This window comes from Pan paniscus, chromosome 13 (genome assembly GCF_029289425.2).
Source record: "Pan paniscus chromosome 13, NHGRI_mPanPan1-v2.0_pri, whole genome shotgun sequence".
NCBI classification, from domain to species: domain Eukaryota; kingdom Metazoa; phylum Chordata; class Mammalia; order Primates; family Hominidae; genus Pan; species Pan paniscus.
This window is the reverse complement of record NC_073262.2, coordinates 27,392,457-27,407,113: the sequence shown is the minus strand read 5'-3', so window position 1 is coordinate 27,407,113 and position 14,657 is coordinate 27,392,457.

The window sequence follows — 14,657 nt, the reverse complement described above, 5'->3', positions numbered from 1 at the left end:
AACTGAACAATTCCAGACCAAAAAAAAAAAAAGTACCTGTGTGATGGTTAATACTGGCTGAGTGTCAACTTGATTGGATTGAATGATGCAAAGTCTTGATCTTGGGTGTGTCTGTGAGGGTGTTGCCAAATGAGATTAACATTTGAGTCAGTGGGCTGGAAAAGGCAGAACCACCCTTAATCTGGGCAGGTGCAATCTAATCAGCTGCTGGCTTGGCCAGAATAAAAGCAGGCAGAAGAATATAAAAATGTTAGACTGGCTTAGCCTCTCAGCCTACATCTTTCTCCCGTGCTGGATGCTTCCTGCTCTCGAACATCAGAATGCAGGTGCTTCATCTTTGGGACTCAGACTGGCTTCCTTGCTCCTCATCTTGCAGACAGCCTTTTGTGGGACCTTGTGATCATTTGAGTTAATTCTACTTAATAAACTCCCCTTTATGTAGACATCTATCCTATTAGTTCTGTCCTTCTAGAATACCCTGACTAATACACAAAGAGTCTCTCTGACCCACTCTACTGCCAAATCCTGATTCTGGTAGTGATTATTTGGAAATAAGTATATATAAAGTCTTGAACTTCATTTTGCACCAAGTTGAAACTCTGAAGCAGATTTAGCCCGAAGCTAACATAAGACATCTGGAAGCAAGTCATACAAAGAATTTTAGAATATCCTGGCAGTTGGAGCCTGATAGGTCCAACCACCACATTTCATAGGTGATTAGCATGAGTGTCAATGACCTATCTGACATCACATGGCTGATTATGACAGCAGGAAGAGAATGCAGTCTCCTGGCCCACAGCCCAAGTCTCTTCTCAGGCCTCCTACGGCTGCTGGTCTTCTGTCTGTGTCCAGTGTGCCAAGGGTGCTCCTGGGGCTCTGCACTATCTTGGACTCCCAAAGAGGTGGGAATATCCAGCAAGGTGTGCACACATGCTCCAAGACAAGTGCTCCTACCCCACTTGCCTTCTGAAGTATCTCATTTTACAGTGAAGCTGAGCAACACCAGGCTGGGTAGCAGGAATGTTCTGAGTGCCAGGGTTTTATGCATGGTCCCAGGAGCCTACTTTCACTCTAGAATCCTTGGTTGTAAATGACACCTTAACAGCACTTCCTTTCTGCACTCGTTTCAGTTTGACAATTCAGATATGAAAACATTTGCCAAAGAGATAAGTGTAGAGTAAAAGACTCCAAAGAGAATAATTACATAGGTTCACCTCGGAGAATATTACTCTTCTCAATTAGACCTAGTTGGCAGTGTCTGATCGGGAGGCTGAGCAGAAAAACATTCTCCATTAAGTACCATGCTCCAAGATTTCCCAGGTCAGGCAGGCAGAAAGGAGAAGCTTACTTTCTCCATGGTTGTCCATACAAAGGAAGGTGCAGCCTGTAGCAATTGTGGTGTCCACCTTTAGAAACTATTATCTTACCAAATGGCTTTCCCACCAAGAATTGAGCCTGTTTAAATAAATCAACCGTGAAAAGCTCTAGTGTGGATCACAATAAAAACTCTATTTAATGGCTACTCAATAGAATAATTTAGACTAAAATGTCTATCTACACAGTTCTTTTATGAAAAGGTAAAATCAAATCTCATCCCACCTTGTTTTCTGAATTCTGTCCTGTTGGGGCCAGGGTGGCAGGCATATTTATGCCCAGATAGTAAACTGGGATATGGGATGTAGGGAGAGTCAGGCAGCTGAGAGCAGTAGAAGTCTTGATTTTCTGATGCCCAGCTTGTTCATGCTTTTTTACTTTGCCGCTTGAAGTGTGAGCAATTTATTCCTGGGTAGGTAGGATGTATGAGAGTGCCTTAGGGTTGTTCTCCCTGCCTGAAACTTCCTCCCAGCCCTCTTCTCCCTCTGAGTAACTCCCAAGGCGGCCTGGACACTATCAAGCAATCCTACCATTCTTCCAGCATTTATGAGTCCCACCCCAGGGGCAGATGATGGGGAGCAGGCATGGGAGGGAAGCTAAGAACTGAATGGGCAGAAGCAGTTAGAGAAACTGGGAATAAAAGAAGAAAAATGAATTGTGCCCAGAGACAGTGCCTAGAGTGAAAAACCAAACCTGCATCACTCCAAGGGATCCGCATGGGATTAAGAACTGAATTGAAATCAGAGATGGAGGGGCAGCTCAGTGGAGAACCATACAAGGCAGAAAAGAGAAACAAATGGGAACCAATGGGCAGGTGAAGCTGGGAGGCCATGACCAGCGCCCATAACCAGCTGCACAGGTGAAGCCTCGTCTAGTTGGTGTTAGCTGCAGCTCTCAGTGAAGAGCTTTTTGGTGGGGCAGAACAGTGCATTGGAGTAAGAGACTGTGTTAAGTTAAAAGCACAGTAAGTGAGGGAACATTTTTCCCATTGCATCCTGTTTTCTCTGACACTTGAAGTGAGGGTGTGCTCTTGCTCACCTCTGTGTTCCTGACACCTAAACAAACAATGCCTGCTACAAAGTGCATGCTTCAAAAGTGGGAATTATTTTGTGTTGTTCAGCTTCCCAAATGCAAGAATTGTCTTCTGATAAGACAACCATGGAGGTGATCAGGAGCTTCCACTTGACCCTTTCACCTGCATTCAGGTAAAGCAGTTCTCTTCTCTCTGGGCAGTTCTAGCTATAAAAGAACGTTTCATACATTGCACATCCCTGTGACATGTGCATTTGAGCCTTAGCTCTACCCTCTGGAGCCACTCAAAATAATTCTCACACTATTCCTTTTCCACATGAAAGTGCCACCCCAAGGATAGAGGCTTGCAGAATGCCCCTAGTGATGTCCTCTGAAATTGACATAATCCTGTATCCTTTCTTCAGAGAGACTGATATGGAATAGTGTAAGCTTGGAAACCCATGATGGAGCTTTACCTTCCCACGCCCTTCCTTAGTCCTAACCTTTGTCAGACCCAACATTCCCACCATTTTCTCTCTCAGGGCCTTCTTGCCAAGTAAATTTCTTCCAATAGTAGCACAAATGTCATTTCCTCCCAAAAAAAAAACCTTCCCTATGCACCCCCTTCAACTACAGTGGGTCCCACTATTTTATCTAACATCACCCTACACTTCTCTTTTGTGATATACTTCACAATTGCAACTTAATCAATTGTGGAATGAGTTATTTGGCATCTGTATCTCCTGCTGGAAGGTAAGCTTCATGTCTGTCTTACTCATCTTAACGCTTAGCTCAATTTATTAAGCACTTAAAATTTTTTTATTGAAGTTTCTTGATTTTTTTTTACAAGAGATCAGCATCGAGTTCATACTTCTAGAGTTTATGACTTTCGATAAATGATATTGTCCCTGAGGCAGTTTATCAAATGCTCGGCTTTTAGAAGATGGAAAGGTCAAGCAGATGTCTGGATAATGGAATTTGACCATGACATTGCCCTGTATAGACTCTGTTTCAGTTACCACATCAGCACTTGCATTTTGCACCTGATCAAGTAACACAGTATGCTCTCACCCAGTAACACCAGTCACTTCTGTCTTCTCTCCTTTTACATTCAGTAATGTTCTCCATCATGCATTCATGCTTCAATTATGTGGATGGCCATAAATAGCTGAGGCTTTGGCCCATGCTCATCACTTCTATTTCATCAGTTTGTTTCCTTTGAACAAGACGAACCTTTGCATGTTGTTCTAAATGCTAGCCCACAAGGTCCCAGTGTTTTCTACGACAGTGGATTTTAACTCCTACTGTTAAAACTCCAGGTTAGCTTTATTTATTACTTATAATCTGTATACAACCTGAGATCATAAATATAGTTCTCAAACATCTTCCCTGTTATTTTCTTTAGTAAATTACTGGGCACCGCCCGCATCACTGTTCTTTCTGTGCCTTACCAGCAGTCTCTCATCATATCTACTTTATAGGCCTTTTTTCTCCTCCCCATCAAATTTCAGTTTGAAGCTTTCTTAATTAGGTTGGTGAGTCTCTTGCTTTCTTTCCTTTTTCTTTACTCTTCCCAGTGTTTTTGGTGCACACGTTGCCTCTTGTCATTTTGCTTTCATGAGCCATATTTGAGAAAACTCAAGCTTTGACTATCTCTGGAGCTAGAGAGTTCCTTTTTCAAGTTTTCTTTTCTCTTTCAAAATTACGATTATTAACTTAGAAGGAGAATTGAAACTGGCATCTGTGTCCAGGAGTTCTTGAGATTCCTAACCCCAATTTTGTTGTTGTTGTTTTTGTTGTTGTTGAGATGGAGTTTCACTCTTGTTTCCCAGGCTGGAGTGCAGTGGCACGATCTTGGCTCACTCCAAACTCTGCCTCCCAGGTTCAAGTGATTATCCTGCCTCAGCCTCCCTAGTAGCTAGGACTACAGGCACCTGCCACCATGCCCGGCTAATTTTTGTAGTTTTAGTAGAGACGGGGTTTCACCATGTTGGCCAGGCTGGTCTCAAACTCCTGATCTCAGGTGATCCACCTGCCTTGGACTCCCAAAGTGCTGGGATTACAGGCGTGAGCCACCGTGCCTGGCCTCCAAACCCCAATTTTTATAGGAAAGGGAGAATCTTTTGGATGGAAAAGTACAGGAAGGACCACTGGTAGATCCTACCAGCAGAAAGATAGTGGGTTTCTAGAGTCTCTCAGCCTCTGTCCTATGTGTCCTATAGACATATATCCTAGATACCTGAGAAGGAAGAATGATAATAATAAAAATACTGGACACTTATTGAAGACCCACCATGTGCCAAACAATTTTAAATACTTCCACTCATTAACTTGTTCAACGCAAGTGATGGAAAATGGTGAAGTTGTCTGTTAACCATTGAAGGCCCTCCGTGTAGCATGCCCCATATCTCTTTTGGACCAGTAATGGGAGTGCTAAAACCTGCTACTTATCATCATTCCTCTCCATTATTCTGTGAAGCATAGCACACTAGTCCTTAGAGAGCAAATCCAGCTTCCCCTCACAGTGGTAAATTAGCTCCTCCTCAGAACTCTAGGGATATAGGGTTTCATCTCCTTCATCTTTCTTCTCCATGTCACATTCTTCTAATCATCAACACCTTGCCTGCTTTTAATTCCCTCTTATATCCTCCAATATTTTTTCCTTATTCTGTCTTTCTTGGATCAAACTTCCTGCTCATCTGGAAGGGTTTCTTCAGCCCTTTCAAGATGCCAGGTTCCAGAGCAGTTTTCTCCATGTCCTTTGATCTTACACCCAAGCAGGAGATCAACCATAGTACAGGAACGACCATCCCCAAAACCCACACAGTGAAAGTTGACATAATTTCTCATGCCCAAGGATGAAGGTCTCATTCTTTTAGTTTGATCCTCTGGGATAAGCTATACAGACATAAAGACACAGCTAGAAGGCAAGAAGGCAGGCAGGGAGGCAGGCAGGCAGGCAGGAAGGAAGGAAGGAAGGAAAGGAGGAAGTGGGGAGGGGAGAAAAAACATTGAAGACATAAAAATTTCATTTCTTTGTTTTTTTCTTTTTTTGGAAATAAGGTCTTGCTCTGTCACCAAGCCTGAAATGCAGTAGTGTAATCAAGGCTCATTTCAACCTCAACCTCCTGTGCTCAAGTGATCCTCCAACCTCAGCCTCCCAAGTAACTGGGATCATAGGCATACACCACTGTGACCAGATAATTTTTTTCATTTTAAAATTGGTTGTACAGATGGGGTCTCACTATGTTACCCAGGCTGGTCTCAAACTCCTGAGCTCAAGTGATCCTCCTGCCTCAGCCTCCCAAAGTATTGGGAATACAGGTGTGAGCCACCACACCCAGCCTAAAAATCACATTTCTTTTATTTCTACAAGAGAAATGTGTAAATTTGGTGCACCACCCCAAAAAATCAGTTCTCCAGATCCATGCATACTTCATTGCCACTTTCTCAGACCACTCTTCAGTTATTTAATTGTTACTGATTACTTCCTTTAAGATTTGCAATCATAGGACACATCTACAGATGAAGATGTTCTGGAAGCTCTATTGAGTTTTCCTGCCATTCCCATCCTTAAGGGTAGCTAGAAGGAGGAAGGAAGAGTCCACTTCTGTGCTTCTGAGAGGGGAAATAGCAGGTGGCATGGGGGCTCCTGCTCCTATACTACCTAGGTGATTCTCCATTGTCCTTTTCATGGTGGAGGAGGGCTATGTTCAATAAACAATTCATTCAACAAACGTTTGTTACAACCCTATTCCATGCTAGACGGTACCTAGGCACTGGGTATATGAATGAGTATCACAGGCAACTAAAAGGTTTAAAGAATTTAGCTGAAGAATACTACTATAAATATGCAATTTTTTAAACTTTGAAGAACCTATTATAGAGCCTAAAACATTGTAGCTCCTCAATGAGTATTTGTTAAGTGAATGAATGAATGAACAAATGAATTTCTATTGTAACTAGTGGGGAATGGCTTTCTTCAGCCTCTGGGCAAATACTGCCTACTTGATAATAACAGTGACGTTACTCTACGAGGGCTAAGCTGACTCACACTGATGTGTTTCTACACGCGTGTTGTGTTTGCAAGTCTTCATCTCTGTCAGTGAAACATCTTTTGAAAGAACATTAACATTTTCCTATTTCAACCTGTACCACACTGACATAGTTCAGGCCCTGATCTATACTCTATCCATATCTGATTATGTCATTTCCTCATTAGTCTGTCCTGCATCCCACCATCACCATCACACCAGCCCCATAACATTAAGGGTAGAGTCCAAGACTTAAAGGGTTAGCAAGACTTAAAGGGTCTATTGTGAGGGGGCTGCTGAGTATCCCTCAAATCTCATTTCTTGCCTCCTCACAATCATACTATACTTCCTATCAATTATTAGTTCTTAGAGACAATTAAAAATGCTCTCATTTCTTTGTGTCTTTGCACAGGCTGTTTCCTTTTTTTCCTGGATAACACCCACTGGTCTTTGAGGATTCAACTCAGGCGTCCTCCCACTCAGGAAGCTTTTCTAGAAAAACCCAGACTGACTTGGATGCCTCTTCTAAGGCTCCCAAAGCATTCTGCCGCTGAAATTGTCAGCTTTTAAAAATATATATCTCACCAATTACACCAGCTGCTCGAGGGCAGGAACTGTACCTTAATCTCTGTTGTACCTCTAATATCCATCCTAGGGTCTGGAACAGTGTGTGTGTGTGTGTGTGTGTGTGTGTGTGTGTGTGTGTGTGTCTGTGTCTGTGTGTATGTGTGTATGTAGCCACAAACTTATATAGAATAGAGAAAGACAAAGAAAACAAAAAGCACCTGGCTCTGGAATCTTTGCCTCTCAGAGGTAGCTGGCAAGCAGACAGGAAATGGCCAATGTTGACTGAGTTCTCTCTCTCTCTAAAGACTGGAAATAAGCCAAAGGAACAGAATATTCTAGCACTTAGAGGAACATTGCAGTCTAAGAAAGAAAAAAATCCGGCATTTTAAAAAGGCATAAACCTTTGGAGAGTCACAGAGATAGAGAGGTACAAATTAACAGCTTGCAAATTGCATTATTATTATTATGTTACTGGGATTTTAGTAGATACTTGATGATGCAATCTTTTGGCATTATTTCTATGTTTGGGGAATATGGATCTGTAGGAAATACAGACTATCAGTGGAGTCTACCTGCAGCATTATTAAGAGATCAGTATTTCAGAGCCTCTGGCACCCTCTGGCTACATCCTTTCTCCTCACCTAGCAGGTTCGTCTGGGGCAACAGGTCACATGTAACCAGAGTTCCTGCCCTGGTCACCCCGTAGTCAAGTGGTGCTTCACTGATGAAGTGCCACCATCATCCTGATCCCCTGACCCTCTCTGTGCATAAGGCAACTTATATGTTCAGGCTCACTCCTCATGGACCCTGCTCTTTAAAGGGAAAGGGAACATTCATTGAACACTTTCCATGTGACGTTCTCATCCGACTTGCAGTTTCAGAAAAATATGGCCATTTTATAATGGTCAAATTTAGACTCTGGAAGATGAATAAACTGCCCATGATCACAAGGTTAGTAAATGGTAAAGCCAGATTCAAATCCCAGACAGCCTAATTCTAAGGACTGAGTTCCTTCTGTTACAATGAGCTAGTCACGCTGAGGTAGACTTAAAGTGTCTCTTTCCCCAGTTAAAAATCTATACTTTAACTGGGACCTTTGGTTCCTTACCCCAAAAATGTGCCCACCAAGGCCACACCAGGTATCATAGCAAAATTGGCAGATGGGAGGATACTGGCCATGAGTGTCTTACAGCTCCCCTTCAGATTACATCTGTCTGGGTACCATGGACTCTTGAGAATTGTTCTAATAATCACTGTACCAAGGTATTTTTTTAAAATTGCTCAGCATGTACAATCTAAAGCAAAATTATATGGGAATTCATAGTGAAGTAAAATAAAACACCTCATCTATCCACAAAACTGCCTGTGTATTTATAATTTCATCAGGAAGGGCAAACTTATAGAAAGATAATGGCACCATTTATTCTCAAAAGCAGGTTTATACCTGTAACTACATATGAGTTAAGGTTAGTTTAAACACTGTAATCTCTTTTCATGCATTTTTAAAATTTTAATTTGTGTTTGAAATATTTAGATGGCTTCTTTGTACCCATGAATAAATAATCCTATATATGCTTTTTTGGCCCACTTAGCAGAGAATGACTGATCTATATTTTAATCCTTTCTCATAGAATCACTGAAATCACAGTTTCCTAGGTTCTCAGGAGAGAAAATGTGGACTCTGCTTTTTGCATTCGCTTTTTCTCTTCTCTCCTGACTCTGGACCTAGGAAGCAATAAAGGAGTGATCCTTCTGGAAGGGGAAGGGAACTTGGTACTGCGGAAGCTCCGGAAGTATCCAGAAGGATGATGTCATGTAACAGAAAGGCTGCTTCTGGGTCTCCTGTCTGCAATAGTCAGTTGCCACAAGGGGATTATCATGGAACATCCAAAGAAATATTACATACCTGCTTCCCCTAGGACTAGGTTCTAAACTGCCATAAAATTGCTTCCAGGATGCGTCTGTGGGAACCATGCTGAGGGCTTGGGTGGCTCATTATGACGGAGGCCTCAGAATGAACATGAAACAACAGTGAGATATGGAGAAAGGTATTAATTTGAGGCCCACCATTAGCAATAGAATTGTTGAGAAAAACAGTCAGAGTTCAGTGTTGGAGCCAGGTTTATTCTTGCACATGATTAGCTTAGTTAAACCACATCAGATGCCCTGAAGCCCGCCCCCGCCACTCTCACCACCTCACCTGAAACAGAGTTTTGAGAATTAACAGCAATGAAAAAAATCACCTCATGAACATATTAAAGGGATTTTTGTTTTTTTCTAAGATTCTCTAAATGCTGTGACAAAAGAAATCTAAAAAAAATACATAAACTGTACATTCAGGGAACCTGGATATATCAGAAGTATTCATGGTCATAGGCCTTACGATGTTCACCATTTTCACTTTTTGGATTGAGATTCTAGAGTCTGGCACACAAGAAGTGATTTGGGGGGTGGGAGGCACATTGCTGGCACTAGGGATATATTAGCCCATTTTCACACTACTGATAAAGACATATCTGAGAATGGGTAATTTATAAAGAAAAAGAGGTTTAAGGGGCTCACAGTTCCACGTGGCTGAGGAGGCCTCACAATCATGGCAGAAGGCAAAAGGCACTTGTTACGTGGCAGCGACAAGAGAGAATGAGAGAGCCAAGCAAAAAGCAAAACCCCTTATAAAATTGTCACATCTCATAAGACTCATTCACTACCTCAAGAACAGTATGGAGGAAATCACCCCCATTATTCAATTATCTCCACAAGTCCCTCCCACAACACGTGGGAATTATGGGAGCTACAATTCAAGATGAGATGACCAATTCTCCACTAAATACTTTTTATCAAAGAAGAAAAAACTATATTAAAGCACTTAAGTCTAATGGTATTAAAGAACACTTTAAGAAAACAATACATGATTAGAAAAAGATACAAGGAAATACACTAGAACAGATTATTACTTTTCGCACTAATACTTGTCTGTTAAATAGAAAGCAACAGAAACGTATATAGAGATACATAAGTGGCTTTAGTAGAGACCTGTGACCAAGAAAACAAAAAGTTAGACAAGGTCCTGAGAGAGTGTGTTCCACATAAGTGGGAATTATAATTAAAATTAACAATATGCTTGACAACATTGGTCTCAGGCTAATAATAGCTGGTATGTAAATAAAATAAATGTTATGGAAGCACACTGGCTTTGATAAAAATATATTTCATCTGCTATTTCTCTTTATCTTCACAAAAAAATCTCTCATGTGATATGCTAGGCAAAATACTATCTTTCAATTTTACAAATAAGAGTTATGAGGGACTGGAGGAAAAATTCAGAACGTATAATATTGTTACAGTAAGAATGCCTGCAGGATATCACACAGACAGTTATTATAGGACCTGGGACAAGATTCCAGGGCTCCTAATTCTCATTCCCTACTCCTTCCACCAGCCCAGTCCAGCTGCTCACACTTCTGTAGCTCAGCACCATCACAGGGCCCTGGGGACACATCAGTGAGATGAGACTGAATCGTGTTAAAGTAATGTTTGTGTGTAGAGACACTTGCACACTAAAATTGGATTTGACATGAAGCAGGGAGGGAATAATTGAAAGATGGATGAAGAATCATGATTAAATAAAATTCCTACAGGCCAGGACATGGACCAAGTTGAAAACACACTCCCTCTTAAAAGGGGTTCACCCACCTTTGGATAGCTCAGATACTCCAGCTAGTGATCTGTAGTCATTCTTTCACATATGCTTTTCTTCAAAAATAGGTATTAAGTGGTTATTCTGTGACAGGTAGGTATTTGTGCTAGGTCCTAGAATTACAATGGTGCATGAGTGAGCTATTGCTCCATAACGAGCCATTTTAAAACTTGGGGACTTAAAACAATAAGCATTTATTACTGATCCGAAGTCCACAGGTCATCTGGGTCAGCCTCTGATCTGAGCCAGCCTCACTCACTCATGTGTCTGGTCCACTGGCAGTTTGAATGGGAACCTAATTCACACGTCTGGCAGTTGGCTGAATGTTGGCTAGAGCAATAGGATGACTAGACCATATACCTTTTGTTCTCCAACAAACAGTTGCAGGGGACCAGGGGAGCAAGTGGAAGCATGCAATGCTTCTTAAGGTCTAGTATCAGAAGTTGCACACTGTCATTTCCACTGAATTCTTTAGCTGAAGCAAAGACAATTCAAGCTCAGAAATAAGAGATGAGATAATAGAATCCACATCTTCACAAAGAAAGCTGAAAAGTTACACTGTAGGGCATGAGTGCAGGAAGCCATGAACAACTGGGCCATTTTTGTAATCAATCTACTGCAAATGATAAATCAGGCAGGCATTGACCCTACTTTATCAGAACACAAGAACTTTGTTGCTGCAACTTCTACCCATGAATTCTGGTTCATAGAAACAAAATCTAATTGCTTTCCACATGACCAGTTCTTCAAATGCTCGAAGTCATCTCTCATATTTCATGTGAGTTTTCCTTTAAGAATAATTATGTCAAGTTCCTTCCAACATTCACGATACAATGTGTAAGATGGGACTGTGCTGTAGTGAAATGTTTATCTCATATGGGTTCTGAAAACAAAGAGGGAGAAATTATGGCAAGGATATGTTGCGACTTGTTTCATCTTAGAATTATGCTCTCAAAGTAACACATAGCTGCCTGGCAGAACAGCTCTGGCACATACACATGCATGATTGTGCATTTTAAAATGAAAACTATTAATGTCAAATATGGGATGAAATTGAATAAATTGGAAATTCATTCAAATTGGAAATAAATTCAAAATGTATAATTGGAGTGGAAATTAATTTTTTAATAACATGGAGATGAAGTAACATCAAAAAAGAAGAGATTTTTTACAGGCACAAAAGCAAGGGAGGAGTACATGATATTAATCTAAGTTATCTTCTGTCCACAAGATTTAGGGACAATGACTAAAACGTAAGAGGTTTGAGGTCATTCAAATAAAGAGCTGAACATTAGAATCAGAGTAAGTAAGAGTAGGAAAAAAATAGGTTTAATGTGGGAGAAAATTAGTCAAATTTCTGTGGGGATTGTACCACCTATTAGTAGGAATAGTCAGAGATAATGGCATACAGTTTTTATCAACCAGGGAAAATTAATACCACCCTATTTTAAGTAATAGACAGCAATGAAACACTGAGTTTCCAGCATGACCAGAAAACCAATCACAAAATTCTCAAGTAGGAAGCCCTATGAGCCCCTTGAAATAAAAAACAGTCAAAAAGATACTTCCATGTCACAAATATAGATGATATTAAATTTGTTTCTCTGGTATCCATGGCATTATTTGGAGGAAAATTCATCCATAAAGCCAGATTGACTATCAGATTTAGTGTGGAAATACTTGAAGGATTTGAGTGTCTGCTCTTTGGAAGGGAATGAACAGTAGCCTATAAAGGGGTTTTGGTTTACAAGGAACTTTCTCTGAAAATGTTTTTGACTATAATAAACACTCCATCAACCAGTTCGATCACCCAATTTATTCATTAAGTTTGGCTCTGCCTGACTAATACAGATGTTTCCAAAACTCCAATTCAACTTAAAAAGACAGAGAAATGGTACCACTGCTACCTCATCTTCAAAGACAATTCCAAAAAAATTTTCAAGGCATTTTAAATAAAGCAGCATTAGAATAAGTGGGTGGCCTTCTCTAGCAATTACTTTGAAGGAAGTTTTGGATACAGCCTGGGCTGCTTTTCATCCAGCAGACACTGGAAGGCATGCCAGCCAGCGTTCTGATTTAAAAATTTAGATTAAAGGTCAGGAAACCAGCACCCTTAGGCCAAATCCACTTCTCAGCCTGTTTTTATGGATGAAGTTTGGAACACAGCCCTGCCCATTTGTTTATGTGTTGTCGATGGCAGCTGTTGCCTACAACGGCAGAGTTGAGTAGCTGAGATGGAGACCATACAGCCTGCAGAGCCTAAATATATGTATTATCTGCTATTTTTTAGAAAAAGTTTGCCCACTCCTGATTTAGACTATCACCAGTGTATGTACTTATTAAAATCATTTATTTTATTTTGTAATTAAGCTCTGCATTGTTATTATTTGTTGATTGGTTGGGCTATTTATTTGTCACGTTTCAGTTTGTTTATTTTAAAACCACTTCATTGAAAAATAAAGCAGAGATACAGAAAACTACACAAACACATGTATAGTGTAATGAATTATTACAAAACAAAAACTCTTATACCATTACCCAGGTCAAGAAATAGACATTGCCAGCCATCCTAATGTCTTTCCACATGTCTCATCCCAATCAGAAAAACCTCCCTCTAAGTGCATAACCAATATCTTAATTTTTATGGTAATTGTTTTCTTACATTTTTATAGGTTTATCACCCAAGCATACATCTCTGGACACTAATTTTATCTTGCTCATTTAAAAAAATGAGGCTGAGCATGGTGGCTCATTGCCTGTAATCCCAGCAGAGGCAGACGGATCACTTGAGGTCAGGAGTTCGAGACCAGCCTGGCCAATATGGTGAAACCTTGTCTCTACTAAAAGTACAAAAATTAGTCAGGCTTGGTAGTACATGCCTGTAATCCCAGCTACTCGGGAGGCTGAGGCAGGAGAATCACTTACACTCGGGAGGCAGAGGGTGCAGTGAGCCAGGATCGCACCACTGAACTCCAGCCTAGGTGACAGAGAGAGACTCTATCTCAAAAAAAAAAATACATATTTTAAGTCACTTTAATCTACACTTCCCCTCCTTCACCACCGCCCCCACTCTCTTTTCCTTAAAATTTGTCTGTTGAAGGCTCCAAGTTACTTGAGCCAAAGAATTTCCCACAGTCTGGATCTTTCTCACTGGATGCTCATGGTGCAGTTCATCATGTCCCTCTGTCCTGGGTATTTTCTGGAAATCGAAAGCTGGATGCAGAGGCCTGATCAGATTGCTTTGGTTTTCTAAAACTGAACTTGTTTATGAACAAACTTCAGAAAGCAAATGGAATCAAACAGGCCACTTTAATAAACACATGAAAAAAATCATAACCACCAAGAAAAAGGTAGGACTAAGCAGTGTCATAAGCGCTCCCCCTTTCATCTGGTCCTCACAATACATTTTAGGGTGAATGTGTAACTGTTTAGGACTCTATTTTACAAATGAGAAAAGGGGGGCTCTAGAGAGTAAGGGGCTTGTTCAATATTCTTCAGCCAGGATGAGCAGACAGGCCTTCTGCCTTTCAGGCATCTGCATCCATTCCACCACTCCACAGTCTTCCTGTGTGTCTGTTCCCAGTCTGGCAGTTTGCTCAACTTCTTAAATGTGATACACATTAATTTAGCACCTACAAGGTGCTAGGTACTGTGCCAGGCACTGAGGGCACAGATAGACATGGTCCCTACCTTCAAGTCATAAAATGATCTACTGGAAGTGAATTACATCTTTATTATTCAGATAATTACTTAATTACCATGTGTTACATGCAATAAGATAAAAACATACAGTGTTTTTGGAGTGGGTAATATGATCAGTAACTCAAATGGTTAGGGAAAAGTGCTCTCTAAATTAAAAGGATGATATAAGAGGTAGACAGGCTGAGAGGAGGAAGGAGTAGAAAGGGAGGCAGAGTAGGCAGGGCCTTGACTTCTGGGCAGAATGAATGTATTTGTGAAGTCCCTGAAATGAT